Source organism: Pseudorca crassidens, chromosome X (assembly GCF_039906515.1).
Source record: "Pseudorca crassidens isolate mPseCra1 chromosome X, mPseCra1.hap1, whole genome shotgun sequence".
Classification (NCBI taxonomy): domain Eukaryota; kingdom Metazoa; phylum Chordata; class Mammalia; order Artiodactyla; family Delphinidae; genus Pseudorca; species Pseudorca crassidens.
In genome coordinates, this window is record NC_090317.1 from 43,192,549 (window position 1) to 43,215,520 (window position 22,972).

At 37.5% G+C, this 22,972-nt stretch overlaps 1 long non-coding RNA gene across 4 annotated transcripts in view; it reads right to left on the minus strand.

The window, feature by feature from the left end:
• Window positions 1–22,972, minus strand: part of LOC137216746 (uncharacterized) — a 50,628-nt gene extending 27,656 nt beyond the window's left edge. Inside the window, exons 1-5 of one of the 4 annotated variants that reach the window (XR_010939841.1) lie at window positions 22,898–22,952; window positions 22,158–22,321; window positions 19,584–19,645; window positions 18,463–18,573; window positions 5,000–5,928 (exon numbers count right to left, since the gene is read on the minus strand). This is a non-coding gene — a long non-coding RNA (uncharacterized lncRNA). Of the gene's footprint in view, window positions 1–4,999; window positions 5,929–18,462; window positions 18,574–19,583; window positions 19,646–22,157; window positions 22,322–22,798 lie in introns of those variants that run through there. The other 3 variants (XR_010939838.1, XR_010939840.1, XR_010939839.1) reach the window with 3 other exon arrangements.

A 22,972-nucleotide genomic window follows, 5' to 3' on the forward strand; every position in this document is an offset into this window, starting at 1 on the left:
GAAGAACTAAAGATGAAACAAGCAACGATGAACAACACAATAAATGAAATTAAAAGTACTCTAGATGGGATCAATAGCAGAATAACTGAGGCAGAAGAACGGATAAGTGACCTGGAAGATAAAATAGTGGAAATAACTACTGCAGAGCAGAATAAAGAAAAAAGAATGAAAAGAACTGAGGACAGTCTCAGAGACCTCTGGGACAACATTAAACGCACCAACATTCGAATTATAGGGGTTCCAGAAGAAGAAGAGAAAAAGAAAGGGACTGAGAAAATATTTGAAGAGATTATAGTTGAAAACTTCCCTAATATGGGAAAGGAAATAGTTAATCAAGTCCAGGAAGCACAGAGAGTCCCATACAGGATAAATACAAGGAGAAATACGCCAAGACACATATTAATCAAACTGTCAAAAATTAAATACAAAGAAAACATATTAAAAGCAGCAAGGGAAAAACAACAAATAACACACAAGGGAATCCCCATAAGGTTAACAGCTGATCTTTCAGCAGAAACTCTGCAAGCCAGAAGGGAGTGGCAGGACATATTGAAAGTGTTGAAGGAGAAAAACCTGCAACCAAGATTACTCTACCCAGCAAGGATCTCATTCAGATTTGATGGAGAAATTAAAACCTTTAGAGACAAGCAAAAGCTGAGAGAGTTCAGCACCACCAAACCAGCTCTACAACAACTGCTAAAGGAACTTCTCTAGGCAAGAAACACAAAAGAAGGAAAAGACCTACAATAACAAACCCAAAACAATTAAGAAAATGGGAATGGGAACACACATATCGATAATTACCTTAAATGTAAATGGACTAAATGCTCCCACCAAAAGACACAGATTGGCTGAATGGATACAAAAACAAGACCCATATATTTGCTGTCTACAAGAGACCCACTTCAGACCTAGAGACACATACAGACTGAAAGTAAGGGGATGGAAAAAGGTATTTCATGCAAATGGAAACCAAAAGAAAGCTGGAGTAGCAATTCTCATATCAGACAAAATAGACTTTAAAACAAAGACTATTAGAAGAGACAAAGAAGGACACTACATAATGATCAAGGGATCGATCCAAGAGGAAGAAATAACAATTGTAAATATTTATGCACCCAACATAGGTGCACCTCAATACATAAGGCAAATACTGACAACCATAAAAGGGGAAATCGACAGTAACACATTCATAGTAGGGGACTTTAACACCCCACTTTCACCAATGGACAGATCATCCAAAATGAAAATAAATAAGGAAACACAAGCTTTAAATGATACATTAAACGAGATGGACTTAATTGATATTTATAGGACATTCCATCCAAAAACAACAGAATACACATTTTTCTCAAGTGCTCATGGAACATTCTCCAGGATAGATCATATCTTGGGTCACAAATCAAGCCTTGGTAAATTTAAGAAAATTGAAATTGTATCAAGTATCTTTTCCGACCACAACGCTATGAGACTCGATATCAATCACAGGAGAAGATCTGTAAAAAATACAAACACATGGAGGCTAAACAATACACTACTTAATAACCAAGTGATCACTGAGGAAATCAAAGGGGAAATCAAAAAATACCTAGAAACAAATGACAATGGAGACACGACGACTCAAAATCTATGGGATGCAGCAAAAGCAGTTCTAAGAGGGAAGTTTATAGCAATACAATCTTACCTTAAGAAACAGGAAACATCTCGAATAAACAACCTAACCTTGCACCTAAAGCAATTAGAGAAAGAAGAACAAAAAAACCCCAAAGTTAGCAGGAGGAAAGAAATCATAAAAATCAGATCAGAAATAAATGAAAAAGAAATGAAGGAAACGATAGCAAAGATCAATAAAACTAAAAGCTGGTTCTTTGAAAGGATAAACAAAATTGATAAACCATTAGCCAGACTCATCAAGAAAAAAAGGGAGAAGACTCAAATCAATAGAATTAGAAATGAAAAAGGAGAAGTAACGACTGACACTGCAGAAATACAAAAGATCATGAGAGATTACTACAAGCAACTCTATGCCAATAAAATGGACAACCTGGAAGAAATGGACAAATTCTTAGAAAGGCACAACCTGCCAAGACTGAATCAGGAAGAAATAGAAAATATGAACAGACCAATCACAAGCACTGAAATTGAAACTGTGATTAAAAATCTTCCAACAAGCAAAAGCCCAGGACCAGATGGCTTCACAGGCGAATTCTATCAAACATTTAGAGAAGAGCTATCACCTATCCTTCTCAGACTCTTCCAAAATATAGCAGAGGGAGGAACACTCCCCAACTCATTCTATGAGGCCACCATCACCCTGATACCAAAACCAGACAAGGATGTCACAAAGAAAGAAAACTACAGGCCAATATCACTGATGAACATAGATGCAAAGATCCTCAACAAAATACTAGCAAACAGAATCCAACAGCACATTAAACGGATCATACACCATGATCAAGTGGGGTTTATTCCAGGAATGCAAGGATTCTTCAATATACGCAAATCAATCAACGTGATACACCATATTAACAAATTGAAGGAGAAAAACCATATGATCATCTCAATAGATGCAGAGAAAGCTTTTGACAAAATTCAACACCCATTTATGATAAAAACCCTGCAGAAAGTAGGCATAGAGGGAACTTTCCTCAACATAATAAAGGCCATATATGACAAACCCACAGCCAACATCGTCCTCAATGGTGAAAAACTGAAAGCATTTCCACTAAGATCAGGAAGAAGACAAGGTTGCCCACTCTCACCACTCTTATTCAACATAGTTTTGGAAGTTTTAGCCACAGCAATCAGAGAAGAAAAGGAAATAAAAGGAATCCAAATCGGAAAAGAAGAAGTAAAGCTGTCACTGTTTGCAGATGACATGATACTATACATACAGAACCCTAAAGATGCTACCAGAAAACTACTAGAGCTAATCAATGAATTTGGTAAAGTAGCAGGATACAAAATTAATGCACAGAAATCTCTGGCATTCCTATACACTAAGGATGAAAAATCTGAAAGTGAAATCAAGAAAACACTCCCATTTACCATTGCAACAAAAAGAATAAAATACCTAGGAATAAACCTACCTAAGGAGACAAAAGACCTGTATGCAGAAAATTATAAGACACTGATGAAAGAAATTAAAAATGATACAAATAGATGGAGAGATATACCATGTTCTTGGATTGGAAGAATCAACATTGTGAAAATGACTCTACTACCCAAAGCAATCTACAGATTCAATGCAATCCCTATGAAACTACCACTGGCATTTTTCACAGAACTAGAACAAAAAATCTCACAATTTGTATGGAAACACAAAAGACCCCGAATAGCCAAAGCAATCTTGAGAACGAAAAATGGAGCTGGAGGAATCAGGGTTCCTGACTTCAGACTATACTACAAAGCTACAGTAATCAAGACAGTATGGTACTGGCACAAAAACAGAAATATAGATCAATGGAACAGGATAGAAAGCCCAGAGATAAACCCACGCACATATGGTCACCTTATCTTTGACAAAGGAGGCAGAAATGTACAGTGGAGAAAGGACAGCCTCTTCAATAAGTGGTGCTGGGAAAACTGGACAGCTACATGTAAAAGTATGAGATTAGATCACTCCCTAACACCATACACAAAAATAAGCTCAAAATGGATTAAAGACCTAAATGTAAGGCCAGAAACTATCAAACTCTTACAGGAAAACGTAGGCAGAACAATCTATGACATAAATCACAGCAAGATCCTTTTTGACCCACCTCCTAGAGAAATGGAAATAAAAACAAAAGTAAACAAATGGGACCTAATGAAACTTAAAAGCTTTTGTGCAGCAAAGGAAACCATAAAGAAGACCAAAAGACAACCCTCAGAATGGGAGAAAATATTTGCAAATGAAGCAACTGACAAAGGATTAATCTCCAAAATTTATAAGCAGCTCATGCAGCTTAATAACAAAAGAACAAACAACCCAATCCAAAAATGGGCAGAAGACCTAAATAGACATTTCTCCAAAGAAGATATACAGAGTGCCAACAAACACATGAAAGAATGCTCAACATCACTAATCATTAGAGAAATGCAAATCAAAACTACAATGAGATATCATCTCACACCAGTCAGAATGGCCATCATCAAAAAATCTAGAAACAATAAATGCTGGAGAGGGTGTGGAGAAAAGGGAACCCTCTTACACTGTTGGTGGGAATGTAAATTGATACAGCCACTGTGGAGAACAGTATGGAGGTTCCTTAAAAAGCTACAAATAGAACTACCATATGACCCAGCAATCCCACTACTGGGCATATACCCTGAGAAAACCATAATTCAAAAAGAGTCGTGTACCAAAATGTTCATTGCAGCTCTATTTACAATAGCCCAGAGATGGAAACAACCTAAGTGTCCATCATCGGATGAATGGATAAAGAAGATGTGGCACATATATACAATGGAATATTACTCAGCCATAAAAAGAGACGAAATTGAGCTATTTGTAATGAGGTGGATAGACCTAGTGTCTGTCATACAGAGTGAAGTAAGTCAGAAAGAGAGAGACAAATACCATATGCTAACACATATATATGGAATTTAAGAAAAAAAAAATGTCATGAAGAACCTAGGGGTAAGGCAGGAATAAAGACACAGACTTACTAGAGAATGGACTTGAGGCTATGGGGAGGGGGAAGGGTAAACGGTGACAAAGCAATAAAGAGGCATGGACATGTATACACTACCAAACGTAAGGTAGATAGCTAGTGGGAAGCAGCGGCATAGCACAGGGAGATCAGCTCGGTGCTGTGTGACCGCCTGGAGGGGTGGGATAGGGAGGGTGGGAGGGAGGGTGATGCAAGCGGGAAGAGATATGGGAACATATGTATATATATAACTGATTCATTTTGTTGTGAAGCTGAAACTAACATACCATTGTAAAGCAATTATGCTCCAATAAAGATGTTTAAAAAAAAAAAAAAAAGATAATCACAGTAAGACCAATTTGTTTGCAAAACAGGTCTAGTCTCATTAAACTTGGCCTGATGTTTACATAACTGTAGCAAGAGTAGTGACTGGCCACAGAGGCTATTTTAAATTTTTCTTTGCTGGAACTTTTTATAAGGAATCTCAGTTGGACATTTAAAAGCCTCTTGAGGCTAAGAAGCCAAGCCTGAGACTTGCCATCAAACTTTGCCTACAATACCTATAGATCTGGGTTAATTCCTTTCTTCTTGAAGTCTCCTCAATTTCTTGAGGTTTCCGGGCCTGCAGGAAGAGACCTTCCTTCCTTACCTGGGAAAGCTGCTGGGAACGCAGCAAGCAAGGTAACAGGCTGGTTTTCCAAGAGGCTTTACTGGCTCCATAAAGTCAGCCTCAGTTCCTTAAAGTTGTGTGGTCTATATTCTATGCATATTCTGAATTATGATATTCTGTCAAAGCCATAATATAAACAATGTTTCAAATTGTATTCTAAAAACAGATTCTTACTGAATTTATACAAATAACTAAATAGCCATGAAAATAAGAACACTCAACAAATTTCCTAATTCTGGAGGGATCAGATACGGAGAAAAATGAAATGTTTCAATTCTGTTTACAAAGGTATACTTTATCAAATTGCTATACATCATAGACAGCTTAAAAGAAAAAGGTTTCTTTAAACTTGTAAATAAAAACATTAAAGAACCAGCAGTGTTTCACATAAAAAGTCATAAAAATTATAATCATCCCCATCAGTTCATTCAACCCATGTTATTAATTCTTGTTCTACTTGAATCTAGTTTTTCCATTAGAGCTCTGGAAATTCTTACCCAGTCAGTAGTATGTCCTTAAACTTTTCAGAAACCTGTATTCTATAGTACTTTTCAGAGTTTTCTCCATGAATCTCTCTGAAGATGAATCACTTTTGCAAAAGCATCAGAGTAAAACAACAACTGTCTGTAAATGACAAAAAACATTTTAAATGCCCATGATTAAATACCTGATGAGAGTTTATTATAATGAAATTGACTATGAAATTTGGTTATTTATGTGACATAACACATAGCAAGATAATAACCAGAATTATGACTGATAACATTATACCAGGACATACTAGATTTCTAGGACTTTCATACAATTTCTGGAACACATATTAAAAACATATATCCATACAGATATAACCTAAGAAGGTTTAGTATCACTTATTTGACAATGCTTCCCATGTATTTCACCATATCCAATAAACCTAATAATTTTAACATCTTACCAGGTGAGAGACAAAACCTTTGAGATTTTCCGGAAGCCCTCTGGGAAATCTCAAAGTTAATTTAAGGTTAAAAAGATTCCATTCATAATTTGGTTTTGGGAAGTTGTCAAAAATGTCAAAAGGTTTGAGCATTTGATTAAATAGGATCATAGATCATTATGAAATAACTAATTATTTATTTAACCAAAGTGACAATAGAAGATTTTAAAGGCAAATACAGAAGGTGACATAGTTGTGAAGAAAACTTCACACTTTTAATATCGAGAAGACTCAGTTTTCCCAAGTAACCAAAGACCTGATAAAGACAACAAGAAGCAGAGGAAATCATTTTGGCATGACATAAAATCTTTGTTGACCAGGCAGACTACGAAAAGGTAAAGAAAAACCTTTCCCAACAGCTTATCAAGATAAGACCAATAGTCCAAGAAAATGTTTTTTTTTAACAGAGAGAAAACCAAATTCTGATTTTACACCAATGTAATTTTGATATTAAGACTCACTCTTTAAAAACAAAAATAAATTCATTCCAATTTAACAAGCTTGACCACACATACAATTATTTTCTCAAGAGTCCTTTTCCACAAACCTTCTATACATTCAGGTTTTGTACTGTATTTTCTCTTCTCTTTCATTCTGGAACAACCAGCCAGTCTACTTTAGGACAAAATTACTTTCCTTTTCCCTCAGGAAAAAAACATGTCCTTCATACCTTTCCTTATTCAAAAAACACATTCTAATATCCTTACCCACTTTTCATAAACAGTTGTTTTCTTTTGCCCTTATTACTTTGAAAGTTTTAATTACATACACTGATAAGAATTCTTAACCCTTAGAATTCTTAATTTCTAGTTAAAACCAAGAAGTAATCGTGGACTGCCTGTTACATTACCATTCTGTGGATTAGCAAATTTATAGATACATTTCATAATTTCTAGAAGTATATTCCTCTTCATAGTAAATTTTTTTAATTTGCCATAAAATATATTGACTAATTGACCCAAATATCTTTGGTTCCTCTGTAATAAAAAGTAGGTAAGCCTATGTTCAGTAACCAATGTTTCAGTATATTATCTTATATGGAAATTATCTAGATATTCAATGAATATTCATCATTTAACTTAATTTAGTTACTTTAAGGTTTCAAGTTACCAAAAAGATTTTGGAGACTATTTTTAAGTAGATATACCATAAAGCATAGTTATTATTGAAATGTTCATTTGTAAACTTTTACTTACCTCTATTTAATTTACTTATTCTTAACAATTATGTTAGATTACTCATGAAAATTTCATGAGGCATTAAACAGCTAACCATCATCTTGTTAAAAAACAAAATTCAACTGAATATATTTTAAAGATCTTATTGGCTTTATTCAGTGACTTATGAATTGGGCAGTATCCAATCTAGTAGATAGAAAGTAGCTCTGAAGAGCTGTAGAAAATGACTTATACATGGAAGAGAGTAGGAATAAGGAGGTTATATAGGCAACAAAGTAGATTGGTTATTGCCAGATTACTTTTCTTCAGAGGACAGAAGAGATCTATTAGGCAGATTACCAAACAAGTGCTGATCAGGCAATTCCTGATTGACTGGTATAAGGTTCCATTTCTGGGAAAGCCAAAACAGTAATGAAGTCTTGGTTTGGTGGGGCTTACCATAAGTGACTCCATTTTGGACCTGTTGCCACGTTTTAAAGAATCTTAATTTATTTTTCTTGCCAACAAATTCTGTAACAGATAAATTGAACTTATGACTACTATACCCAGATAAAATGAAAGTTGTATATCTGCATTATATTTAATAATGATTACTCTGATGTGTTTATTTTAATTAAACCAACAAATTTAGCTTTTTATTTACTAAAGATTAACCTAGATCACTTGAATTTGAAAAATATTTCAGTTAGTTTCTATACTTCTGAAAAAAGTATACTTAATTTATATAAGCACTCTTTTTTGTTTGTTTTTTGTTTGTTGCTGTTTTAGTATTTGTTTACTTATTTATTTACTTTTGGCTGCCTTGGGTCTTCATTGCTGCATGCGGGCTTTCTCTAGTTACGGCGAGCGGGGGCTACTCTTCATTGCGGTGCGTGGGTTTCTCATTGCAGTGGCTTCTTTTGTTACGAAGCACATACTCTAGGTGTGCGAGCTTTAGTAGTTGTGGCACACAGGCTCAGTAGTTGTAGCTCGCAGGCTCTAGAGCGCAGACTCATTAGTTGTGGCACATGGGTTTAGTTGCTCCGCGGCGTGTGGGATCTTCCTGGTCATGGGCTCTAACCCATGTCGCCTGCATTGGCAGGCAGATTCATAACCACTGCGCCACCAGGGAAGTCCCTGTTTTCATATTAAAAAAAAAATTTTATTCAGTCTTTTGAGATCTTCGTGTTTTATAACATATTTTAATTTTTTATATATTTCCATTTCTACTTTCCTCTTCTGTTGTTCTGTGTTTTTTCCCTTTTCATTTTATTTTATTTTTTTAAAATCAGTTTTATCAGATTATTCTGTTTCCTTGCTTTATTCTTCAATTGGCACACTGCTATGGTTTTGTTTTTAGGTTTTGTGTTTTTCTGAGTTCTGACTCAAGTTGTTTGATTTTGTTTGGGGGTTCTGTTTGTCTGGTGGTTCTCTCGCTTTTTGTCTTATTTGGTTCTGTTTTTGTTTCTTTTGCATGTGTGTGTTTCCTTGTTTCTCTTTTTGTTTGTTTGATTTCGTTTTTACCATTTCTCTGGGGGCTTTTTTGTCTTTTTTTTCGTTCTTTAATATATATATTTTTTATTTTTTATGTTTCTATTTCTGCATTGCTTTTCTATTGTTCTGTCTTGTTTCCCCTTTCTCTTTTTTTAATTTTTTAAAATCATTTTTGTCAGTTTGTTTTTTCTTAGCTTCACATATCAGTTGGTACTCTGCTTTGGTTTCGTTTTTGGTTTTTTTTTGTTTTTTTTTACTTTTCTTTTAAATTGGTGATTTCGTTCTTTGGTTCTTTTGTTTTTGTGGTTGTTCTCTTGCTTTCTGTTTTATTTGGTTCTGTTTTTGTTTCTTGTGTGTGTGTGTGTGTGTGTGTGTGTGTGTGTGTGTTTCCTTGTTTCTGTTGGTTTGAGTCTACTTTTTACCATTTGTCTGGGTTTTTGTTACTCATTCTTTTTTAATCCCCTTTACTGCCAGGACGAGTGACTTGTGGGGTCTTGGTTCCTCGACCGGAAGTTGGGCCTGAGGATCTGGGGTGGGAGCACCAAGTCCAGGACGCTGGAACAGTAGAGAATTCCTGGCCCCAGGGAAGATTAATCACTGAGGGCTCTCATGGAGGCCTCTCTCTGAATCCAAGACCCAGCTCCACCCAACTGCCTGCAACTCCCAGCGCTGGACACCTCACACCAAACAGCAAGAGGGACAGGAACACAAACACACCCATCAGCACACAGACTATCTAAAGTCATACTAAGCTCACAAACACCCCAAAACTCACCACCTGATACGGGCCCTGCTCATCAGAGAGAAAAGACTTAGCTCCACCCACCAGAACACAGGCAGCCGGCCCTCCCATCAGGAAGCCTACACAACACACTGGGTCAACCCCACCACCGGGGGCAGAGAACAGAAGCAAGAGGAACTACACCTCTTCAGCCTAGGGAAAGGAGACCTCAAATACTGTAAGTTAGGCAAAAAGAGAAGACAGAGAAATATCTTGCAGACAAAGGAGCAAGATAAAAACCCACAAAACCAAATAAATGAAGAGGAAATAGGCAATCTATCTGAAAAAGAATTCAGAGTAATGATAGTAAAGATGATCCAAAATCTCGGAAATAGAATAAATACAAGAAATGTTTAACAAGGAACTAGAAGAACTAAAGAGCAAATAAACAGTAATGAACAACACAATAAATGAAAAAATACTCTAGAAGGAATCAATATCAGAATAACCGAGGCAGAAGAACGGATAAGTGAGCTAGAAGATAGAATGGTGGAAATAACTGCCACAGAGCAGAATAAAGAAAAAAGAATGAAAAGAATGGACGACAGTCTAGAGACCTCTGGGACAACATTAAGGGCACCAACATTAGCATTATAGGCATCCCAGGAGAAGAAGAAAAAAGAAAGGGTCTGAGAAAATATTTGAAGAGAATATAGTCGAAAACTTCCCCAACATGGGAAAGGAAATACTCAATCACGTCCAGAAAGTGCAGGGAGTCCCATACAGGATAAACCCAAGGAGAAACACACCGAGACACATATTAATCAAACTAGCAAACATTAAACACAAAGAAAAATTATTAAAAGCAGCAAGGGAAAAGCAACAAATAACATACACTGGAATTCGCATGAGGTTAACAGCTGATCTTTCATCAGAAACTTGGCAGGCCAGAAGGGAGTGGCAGGACATATTTAAAGTGATGAAAGGGAAAAACCTACAACCAAGATTACTCTACCCAGCAAGGATCTCATTCTGATTCGATGGAGAAATCAAAAGCTTTAGAGACAAGCAAAAGTTAAGAGAATTCAGCACCACCAAAACAGCTTTACAACCAAAACTAAAGGAACTTCTCTAGGCAGGAAACACAAGAGAAAGAAAAGCCCTATAAAAACAAACCCAAGGGGCTTCCCTGGTGGTGCAGTGGTTAAGAATCCACCTGCCAATACAGGGGACTCGCGTTTGAGCCCTGGTCTGGAAAGATCCCACATGCTGTGGAGCGACTAAGCCCGTGCACCACAACTACTGAGCCTGTACTCTAGAGCCGGCGAGCCACAACTACTGAGCCCATGCAACACAACTACTGAAGCCCAAGCGTGCCTAGAGCCCATGCTCCGCAACAAGAGAAGCCAACACAATGACAAGGCTGCACACCACAATGAAGAGGGACAACCCCCGCCACAACTAGAGAAAGACCATGCACAGCAACAAAGACCCAACACAGCCAAAAAAAAATAAATTTAATAAATTAAAAAAACCCCACAAACCCAAAACAATTAAGAAAATGGTAATAGGAACATACATATCAATAATTACCTTAAATATAAATGCATTAAATGTTCCAACCAAAAGACACAGACTGGCTGACTGGATACAAAAACAAGACCCATATATATGCTGTCTACAAGAGACCCACTTCAGATCTAGGGACTCATACAGACTGAAAGTGAGGGGATGGAAAAAGATATTCCATGCAAATTGAAATCAAAAGAAAGCTGGAGGAGGAATACTCATATCAGACAAAATAGACTTTAAAATAAAGACAAGAGACAAGGAAGAACACTATATAATGATCAAGGAATCAATCCAAGAAGAAGATATAACAATTGTAAATATTTACACACCCAACATAGGAGCACCTCAAAACATAAGGAAAATGCTAACACCATAAAAGGGGAAACCGACAGTAACACAGTAATATTTGGGGACTTTAACACTCCACTTTCACCAATGGAAAGACCATCCAAACAGGAAATAAATAAGGAAACACAAGTTTTAAATGACAATTAGACCAAATTGACTTAATCAATATTTACAGTACATTCCATCCAAAATCAACAGAATACACTTTCTTCTCAAGTGCAAACGGAACATTCTCCAGGATAGATCACACCTTGAGTCACAAATCAAGCCTTGGTAAATTTAAGAAAATTGAAATCATATCAAGCATCTTTTCTGACCACAACACTATGAGACTAGGTATCAATTACAGGAAAAAAAAACTGTAAAAAACACAAACACATGGAAGCTAAACAATAAGCTACTAAATAACTAAGAGGTCACTTAAGAAATCAAAGAGGAAGTCAAAAAACACCTAGAAACAAATGACAATGAAAACACGATGACTCAAAACCTATGGGATGCAGGAAAAGCAGTTCTAAGAGGGAAGTTTATAGCAATATAATCCTACCCCAAGAAAGAAGAAACATCTCAAATAAACAACCTAACCTTACATCTAAAGCAATTAGAGAAACAAGAACAAAAACCCCCAAATTTAGCAGAAGGAAAGAAATCATAAAGATCAGATCAGAAATAAATGAAAAACAAATGAAGAAAACAATAGCAAAGATCAATAAAACTAACGTCTGGTTCTTTGAGAAGATAAAGAAAATTGATAAACCATTAGGCAGACTTATCAGGAGAAAAAGGCAGAAGACTCAAATCAACAGAATTAGAAATGAAAAAGGAGAAGTAACAACTGACACTGCAGAAGTACAAAGGATCATGAGGGACTACTACACGCAACTATATGCCAATAAAATGGACAACCTGGAAGAAATGGACAAAGTCTTAGAAAAGTACAACCCTCCAAGACTGAACCAGGAAGAAATAGAAAATATGAACAGACCAATCACAAGCACTGAAATTGAGACTGTGATTAAAAATTTTCCAACAAACAAAAGCCCAGGGCCAGACGGATTCACAGGTGAATTCTATCAAACATTTAGTGAAGAGCTAACACCGATCCTCTCAAGCTCTTCCAAAATATAGCAGAGGGAGGAACACTCCCAAACTCATTCTACGAGGCCACCATCATCCTGACCCCAAAACCAGACAAAGATGTCACCAAAAAAGAAAACTACAGGCCAATATCACTGATGAACATAGATGCAAAAATCCTCAACAAAATACTAGCAAACAGAATCCAACCGCACATTAAAAGGATCATACACCATGATCAAATGGGGTTTATCCCAGCAATGCAAGAATTCTTCAATATATGCAAATCAATCAATGTGATACACCATACTAACAAACTGAAGGATAAAAACCATATGATCATCTCAGTAGATGTACAAGAAGCTTCTGACAAAATTCAACACCCATTTATGATAAAAACTCTCCAGAAAGTGGGCAGAGAGGGAACCTACCTCAATATAATAAAAGTCATATACAATAAACCCACAGCCAAATTCATTCTCAATGGTGAAAAACTGAAACTATTTCCACTAAGATCAGGAAGAAGACAAGTGTGCTGACTCTCACCACTATTTTTCAACATAGTTTTGGAAGTTTTAGCCACAGTGATCAGAGAAGATAAAGAAATAAAAGGAATACAAATAGGAAAAGAAGAAGTAAAACTGTCACTGTTTGCAGATGACATGCTGCTATACATAGAAAATCCTAAAGATGCCACCAGAAAACTACTATAGCTAATCAATGAATTTGGTAAAGTAGCAGGATACAAAATTAATGCACAGAAATCTCTTGCATTCCTTTACACTAACAACGAAAAATCTGAAAGAGAAATTAAGGGAACATTCTCATTTACCATTGCAACAAAAAGAATAAAATACCTAGGAATAAACCTACTTAAGGAGGCAAAAGACCTGTACGCAGAAAACTTAAGATACTGAGGAAAGAAATTAAAGATGATGCAAACAGATGAAGAGGTACACCATGTGATTGGATTGGAAGAATGAATACTGTGAAAATGACTATACTACCCAAAGCAATCTACAGATTCAATGTGATCCCTATCAAATTACCAATGGCATTTTTCACAGAACTAGAACAAGAAGTTTTACAATTTGTTTGGAAACAGAAAAGACCCCAAATAGCCAAAGCAATCTTGAGAAAGATAAACAGAGCTGAAGGAATCAGGCTCCCTGACTTCAGACTATTCTACAAAGTTACAGTAATCAAGACAGTATGGTACTGGCACAAAAACAGAAGGATAGATCAATGGAACAGGATAGAAAGCCCAGAGATAAACCCACACAGTATGGTCACCTTATCTTTGACAAAGGAGGTAAGAATATACAATGGAGAAAAGATAGCCTCTTCAGTAAGTGGTGCTGGGAAAACTGGACAGCTACATGTAAAAGAATGAAATTAGAACACTTCCTAACACCATACACAAAAATAAACTCAAAATGGATTAAAGACCTAAATGTAAGAACAGACACTCTAAAACTCTTAGAGGAAAACATAGGCAGAACACTCTATGACATGATTCACAGCAAGATTCTTTTTGACCCACCTCCTAGACAAATGGAAATAAAAACAAAAATAAACAAATGGGACCTAATGAAACGTAAAAGCTTTTGCACAGCAAAGGAAACCATAAACAAGACAAAAAGACAACCCTAAGAATAGGAGAAAATATTTGCAAATGAAGCAACTGACAAAGGATTAATCTCCAAAATATACAAGCAGCTCATGTAGCTCAATAGCAAAAAATCAATCAACCCAATTCAAAAATGGGCAGAAGACCTAAATAGGCATTTCTCTAAAAAAGAAGATATACAGATTGTCAACAAATACATGAAAGGGTGCTCAACATCACTAATCATTAGAGGAATGCAAATGAAAACTACAATGAGGTATCACCTGACAACACTCAGAATGGCCATCATAAAAAGTTCAGATACATATATTATGAAATATCCACACGATGTAATAATATACTATACACTAATGAGAATGAATGATCTACAACTCTAGATGACAGTAACGTAAATCACTCATACATACATCATGTTGATTAAAAGGAACCATACTCAAGAGTACATGCTGCCTATTTCCAGGAATTTTTCCTCTGGCCTCACCTATCAGACCATCCCTGCCTCCCAACCAGTGAAGCCTAGAGCACAGAGCAATGTGATTCCCATTTGAAAAGCACCTTGAGTTCATAAAAGGGAAAATAATTCATAATGGCAGTCCAAGTAATTATTTTAACATCCAAGTTGTCTAATGCATAGGAACTATAATTATTATTCCCTTTATCCATTTGTTTTTATAATTATTGCCCTTGACAGAAGACGTAAATAGACATTTCTCCAAAGAAGACATACAGATGGCCAAAAACCACATGAAAAGATGATCAACATTGCTAATTATTAGGGAAATGTAAATCGAAACTACAGTGAAATATCACCTCACTCTGGTAAGAATTGCCATCATTAAAAAGTCTACAAATAATAAATTCTGGACTTCCCTGGTGGCGCAGTGGTTGAGAGTCCGCCTGCCAATGCAGGGGACACGGGTTCGTGCCCCGGTCTGGGAAGATCCCACATGCTGCGGAGCAGCTAGGCCTGTGAGCCATGGCCACTGAGCCTGTGCGTCCGGAGCCTGTGCTCTGCAACGGGAGAGGCCACAACAGTAAGAGGCCCGCATACTGCAAAAATAATAATAATAATAATAAATGCTGCAGAAGGTGTGGAGAAAAAGGAACCCTCCTATACTCTTGGTGGGAATGTAAATTGGTGCAGCCACTATGGAAAACAGTATGGAGCTTCCTTAAAAAACTAAAAATAAAGCTACCATATGATCCAGCAATCCCACTCCTGGGCATATATCCAGAGAAAACCATAATTCGAAAAGATACATGCACCCCTATGTCCATTGCAGCACTATTTTCAATAGCCAGGACATTGAAGCAACCTAAATGCCCATTGACCTATGAATGGATAAAGATGTGGTACATATATACAATGGAGTACTACTCAGCCATAATAAAGAATGAAAAAATGCCATTTGCAGCAACATGGATGCAACTAGAGATTATCATATTAAGTAAAGTAAGTCAGAAAGAAAAAGACAAATACTGTATGATATCACTTATATGTGGAATCTAAAATATAATATAAATGAACTTATTTACGAAACAGAAATAGACTCACAGACATAGAAAACAAACTTATGGTTACCAAAGGGGATGTTGGGGGAGAGAGGTAAATTAGGAGTTTGGGATTAACAGATAAAAACTACTGTATATAAAATAGATAAACAGCAAGGTCCTACCATATAGCACAGGGAACTATATTCAATATCTTATAATACACCATAATGGAAAAGAATATGGAAACAAATATATACATATATATATATGCATAAAACTGAATCACTTTGCTTACACCAAAACAAACACAACATTGTAAATCAACTCTACTTCAATAAAAATAAATAAATAAATAATTATTGCCCTTGAAAAAGATTCTCTCCTTGACCAAACACTAGTTACACTCCTCTTAGCTCTCTTTTGAACCAGGCCTCAACCTGGCCAATAGTCTTGAACAAAACACTAACGTAGTTTCTAACAGCTCAAGGCTGCATCCCTAAGATGACCCTAAATTCTCTTAAAGTGATTGTCTGAGAACACTCAAGCCTTCCAGGACAATTTACTATTTGTTCCAGCTAACACAGGAGGAGAGGACCTTCTCTCCCAGACTCTGTGGGAAGGTAGAAATCTAACTTGAATTCAAGTGCCAGTTAGAAACCCAAATGGGTTTCACATGGATGAACACCCCTTTCCTGTTTTTTGTAATTTTTACTTCCCTGGCTGTATTGGTCACTACTTACCCCCTCCCTTTTCCCTCATGCTCACTTTGAAAAGCCTAGTCACCTCTGTACAAATTGAAGTTGGGGTCAGTTCACGCTGGACTCTTTTCCCTGTCATAATAGTATATTACTGATTAAAATATGTCCTTACCACTTTAACTAGGGTCTGGCTTTGTTCATCTTTAACATTTTTTTCCTATAATCATTACCTTTTTATTAAATAAATACCATCTGGTACATGGCAAAATGCCTAACGAAGCATAGTTTCCACCCAAAGAGATATGGATGGCCCTAACCTAACATCACCCATCATGGGCTGACATAGTTCAACAAATGTCTCCTTCTTCTTCCTAAGTGTATTGGTTAGGAGTGTGGGCTATGGAGACAGACCAGGTCCAAACTGTCCTTCTGCCACTTATAAACTGTGTGAGTTGGAATACTCTTACTTCACCTTATAGTCACTCAATGTATGAAATTGCCTTATGTATAAAATTGGGATTGTGCAGTACTTACTGTAGAAGACGAAACGTTTCTAAACAAATATGGCTTTGTGTTTTGGTCTTTACAAGGATAAATGGCCCTGAATACCAATATTTTAAAAATTCTACTGCAGAGATATTGGGATACCTGGCTCTCTGTGATCTTGGGAGATTGAAAGAACCACTCTGCGCTTCAGTTACCGCTTCTGTAAAAGGGGGAAAACAACCGTCCCTACGTCATGGGCTGCTGCTTTGAGAACTGAGTTAATACATAACCATTAGAACAGTGCGAGGCACACAATAACAGCTCACTAAATGCTAGCTGCTTTAAACAAATACTGACAATATGATATTTTTATAGTTTTATAGTTTACACATATGTTTAATAAAGCTTAATAGTCTTACAACTGAATCCTATTCATCAAATGTTAGATTTTGTGTATCATTAACTTTCACTATTAACCACTGTTGGATACCTAACTAATTATGAGAATATCTCAAAGTACTTGGAACAACTGATTTCAGGAAATACACCACCATTTCTGCACATGGCCAAACATAAAGCTGAGGTCCCATGCAGGATCCTGCCTTATCCTCACATACCTCCCGTGCACACCCACTTGCAGGCCCCTCCTGCCCTACCTCCAACAGGCCCTGTCCAGGCCACCCATCCTCTGCACACCACTGCAGCTCAGGGCCGATCCACCCTCGTCTCTCCCCTGGACCCTGCAAATTCTCCTAACGGTTATCCCCATAGCTATCCTGTCCCTGTCCAGTCCATTCCCCACACAGCAGCCAGAGTTGCCTTGAGAGCACGTGAATCAGAGCATGTCACTAGGGACCTTGCCTGTCTTGTTCTATGTGCTGTGTCCCCGGTGCCTAGTTCAGTGCTTCACATATAAATCTCTGAATAAATATTACTTACATGAAGGAACTGTTACCTATTTGACATATAGGAGCAGAGACAAATATTTAAGACTGAGGTACAGGAGAAGTTGACAAGGAAATTAGACATTAAAGGATTCAAAATTTTAAGAAGTGTTTGTTGCAAATCTGCAGCAGAGCTGTTTAAAATGGGATGAATACCAGAAACACCGGAGATGTTACTCAAAATGTAGACACCTCACATTCTACCTCCCTGGTTTTGATTCAGCAGACCTGGGGTGGACCCAGGAATCTGGTATTTTTAACAAGACCCCAAGTGAGTTTAATGAAGTGCTTTGAGGATCCCACTTGGAGAAATCCTGACCCAAACAGCTAACATTTGTGTAGCATTAATTTAATGCCTACCATGCAGAGTTCTATGATATCTGGGGTGTATCTGTTAATGTTATTACTTGAAAGTGCACTGGTCCTTCCCTCCCACCTATGAGCACAGATTGCTTTCCCACATGGGCTCATACCTAAAGCCCACAATACTCCTGGGTGGTCAGAAACATTGAGTACTGTTATCCTGATGTATAGAAGACAATGGAGGGAAGGGTGGTGACTTACCTTACACTCTTGTTCCAGGAACCTATCTAGTAGACTCGACATCACACTTGGTTCTTCTCTATTGGATCCTGCTCCTGGGACTCGAAGTCCACACCCTTCTCTGATGTTCCACTGTAAGGAGATAAGACAGCACATGAAATAGAGAGGAAAGAGAGATGAAGGGAAAGTACATGAAACACAGGGGAAGAGGTGAGGATGTTCTGCCTGCTCCCTCTCAGTTCACTGGAAGCTGTGCAGTGATGCTCTTCCTCTTCCCCAGCTCCATCACACAGCCCCCTCTGCACACACAGCAGTGACACTGAGGCTCACAGGTCATGGACATGTGCGCTTATCCCTGCTTATGTTACATGTCCAAGTACTCTCCCTGGAGGTCATGCTACTATGGTAATGCCAGAGGCATCATATTGACAGAATGAAGTAAGCAAAGTTGGAATGGGGAACTAACATTGCTGAGGGCCTAATAGGTGCCACACACTGAAGGCTGTAATTATCAGACTTTTTCTCTTCAGTTCCTCAAAGGGATGTTCTGAGGTGGGGATCATAATTTTCTTTCTACACATTAGGAGATACTCAGGTTTAGAGAACAAAGTACATGTTCAAAGAATTCTAAGGAGGTGTCAAATAGACACAGAAGCCAACTTAAAGCGACCTCTATTGGCCAATTCTGGGACATTTTGAGCATCAAAATAAATATAGCATCAGATGGTAGCCCTCTGAGCAAAATAGGAATCTATGAGTCATACTGATATAAATATTAAAACAGAGAGAAGAGAAAGCTCTACCTCCAGTCAAATTTCAATGAACAAACGGAAAGGAATGAGCAAATCAGAAAAGCAACACTTGACAACTATCATAGTAATAAATAATTCAGGTTAGAATTATAAAATGATGTTCAAGCTGTGCCAAATCCCACAGCAGTCACTGAGTCACCATGGTAACCATGCTGGCCAAGTGAAGCTGGAAAAAAAACGAACAACAACCACTGTGATTTGGTTCCAATTATGTGCTAGGAAGTTAACAGGACTGACATGACCACAGGATTAATCTCAAGTATTCCTTATAATAAAGATTCCTGGCAGCTTCCCCAATATACATACAAACGTACATGCTCATATACATACATGCTCTCTCCTTCTGTCTGTTTCACCACCTGATAACCCAGGAATTCATTGAGGAAGACTTGCTGGGGGACAGAAAAGAAGAACCCCACAATTAAATTGGTTCAATTCTAACCACACACATGAAGTTAAAAGCTACCGTAACTATTTTCTTTCAGTGGCTAATTTTTCTGGAGATGTCATGTAGAATTATCTCCATGACATTTTCCTGCCTAGCTTCAGCACATTGCCAATAACGTCTAAAAGCTGATATAGAAACACAGTCAAAAGCATGTTATGCATTAAGTAGCTTTTCCACCCTAGGGTAGCCTGTGCTTTCAACCAAAAAGTTCCTGCAATGGCTATTGTTAAGCATTTGGCTGCTGACAGTTCAGTGAAAATATAGTAATTGAAAACTGTATTTACAAAATAATGCTCTTTACAATAGCATCAAAAAGTCTGAAATACTTATGGATAATCTGTCCACAAATGTGCAAGGCCTGTACTGAACACTACAAACCATTGCTCAGAAAAATTAAAGAAGACTTAAATAAATGGAGAGACAACTGTCTTTAAGGGTCAGAAGATTCAGTATTGTTAAGATGGCACTTCTCCCCAAACTGATCTATATACTCAGTGCAATCCCAATAAAAATCTTAGAAAATATTTTTTAAAAGAAATTTATGGGCCAATTCTGAAGTTCATGTGGAAATGCAGAGGCCATGAACTATGAAAAACAACTTTGAAAAAGAATAAGGTTGAAGGATGAACACTCCCAGATTTGAAGACTTACTATAAACCTACGGCAATCAAGGCAGTGTGGTATTGGAATCAAGGTAGATAAGCAGATTGAAGGAAAATAATAAAGAGTCCAAGAATAGATGCAAACATACATGGAAAACTGATTTTTGAAAAAGAGGCAAAGGCAATTCAGTGGAGAAATGATAAGTCTTATCAACAAACGGTGCTGGGACAAGTGGATATTATATACACAAATATAAACTGTGACGCACATATCACATTATACACAAAAGTCCACTCAAAATGGATCATAGACCCAAATATACTCTAAAGCTATCAACCTTCTAGACGAAATATAGGAGAAAAATCCTTGTGACCCTGGGTTAGGTGAAGATTTCATAAATGAGACACCGAAACTATAATCCATAAGTGAACTAATACATACACTGGACTTCTAAGTTAAAAACTGCCCTTCCTAAGATACTGGTGTGAGAATGAAAAGTCAAGGCACTGAGTGGGAGAAAATATGTGCAAATTACATATCTGACAAAGGACCTATATCCAGAATATAGAAAATCTATCAAAAGTCATTTAGGAAAACAAAGACACTATAATAAATAAATGGGGGAAATTTTTGAATAGAAATTTCACCAAAGAAGATATAGAATTAGCAAATAAACACATGAAAATATGCTCAACAACATCATTAGGGAATTGCAAATTAAAACTACAATCTGATACCACTACATCCACATGAGAGTGGCTAAAATTAAAAAGACTGATCATCCCAAGCATTGGCAAGGTTGTGGAGGATGGAACTCTCACACACTCCTGGAGGGAATGAAAAATGGTGCAACCAGTTTGGCAGTTTCTTAACAATGTTCATCTTACATCTACCATATGATCCAGACACTGCACTGTTAAGTATTTACCTGAGGGAAAGAAAGCATATGTCCATGCAAAAACTAATACACAAATATTCACTGGAGGTATAATTAAAAAACAACAACAAATTTCAAACAAATTGCAGTATATCTGTATACTGGGATACTAGTCATCAATAAAAAAGAATGAACTATTGATACATGCAACAAAAGGGATAAATCTGAAATAAATAGGCTGAATGAAAGAAGCCAAACCAAAACCAATGAACTAAAAAAACCTTTATGATTCCATCTGAATAAAATTCCAGGATATGAAAACTAATCTATAGTGAGAGAAGTTCAGTGGTTACCTCGGTACACTGCAGAGGGAGGGGAGGGAGGCCAGGTAATAAAGAGCTGAAACTGTTATGTACTGGGAAAGTAAACGTAACTATATTTAAGAGTATTTGGTTATTTTAGCAGATTAATAAGACACTCTAAAGTAATTATTTAAAAATATAAATTCTTAAAACATATTTTAAACTTACATTTGGAAATTTTCTGCCTTCTTAAAACTTTTCATTATAGAATAGATAAAAACATGGCTTCCAGGGAAGAAACTATATTACAATCTCAAATCGCTAGGAAGACTTTCTAACCAAATGCATATTTCAACAACCACCTGATAGAAACATGAGAATCACTGAATAATATTTACCCAGTGAGAACAATTTAGGTATATTTATTCCAAATGCATGTTAAAGATCAAGTTCCTCCCTCAGACTGGACAAATAATTGCTTTCAGACAAAAGAAGACATTTCTAATGGACCTCAAGGGCTATTACAAAGCATGCAGCTGCTGATAGAATGGAGTTCCACCTGCTAAAACTTTTCTTCCATGATAAGATCAAAGTAGCTTCTCTACTTTTAGGCTAGTATGTGAACCTCACAAGAGCTATTCCACAGCATGCTTTTATCAGATCTGTGAACTCACTTGAGCCAGGCGGCATAACCAAATAAAGATGTGAACTGTTGGGTTCTCCTGAAGACTGTTGCCTTTGAATCTGGAGTAGAAGCTTCAGAAGCCATCAGGACACAGATCCTCAGAACCTGCCCCCTTCAGACACCTGATATGAGCAAGGCCATCGGCATGAGGAGCTGCACAGGGAGAGACAGATCCAGCAATTACCATGCTTTACTGGTGTAACTGTGTGCCCTGCACCGTGCTAAGCACTGGGTTAGTGACAATGACAGTGAAACAACTGGGTAGTGATCCTAACCACCAGAAGGTACAATCAGCTTCCCACCAGGGCCTTTTTCTTCTCCTTTCCTCATATGTCCCCTAAGAACAAAGTGGAAAAGGAATAAGAAGTGGCCTGAATTCATACAGACATTCATGCTCCTGCAATAACCACAGGACCATCGGCTTATTCACGTGTTATCGCTAAACGTTCACAGCGATCCTGTGGGGAAAGCATTCTTATCCCCATTTTACAGAGGGGAAAGCTGAGGCTCAGAGAGTCGTTACCTGTTTCACCTCCCGCGCCCCTGCCTTTAGAAGGAAAGTGGCTCCAGGACACCCCTGGAGCAGGACACCGCACCCACTGGGGCTGGGCGGGACCCCAATGGCTTTACCTACGAGAAAGCGGAGGCACCAAGCCCCAAAGCGGGAAAGAGGTGACTTGGATGTGGATCCCTTTATCTCCCCACACCCCAGGGCGGCCCAGCCCGCACCTCACGGACCCACACTCTCAGCTGAGTCCCAAAAACCTGAAGGCGGAACCTGCTTCTCTCATCAAGCAGCGTCCG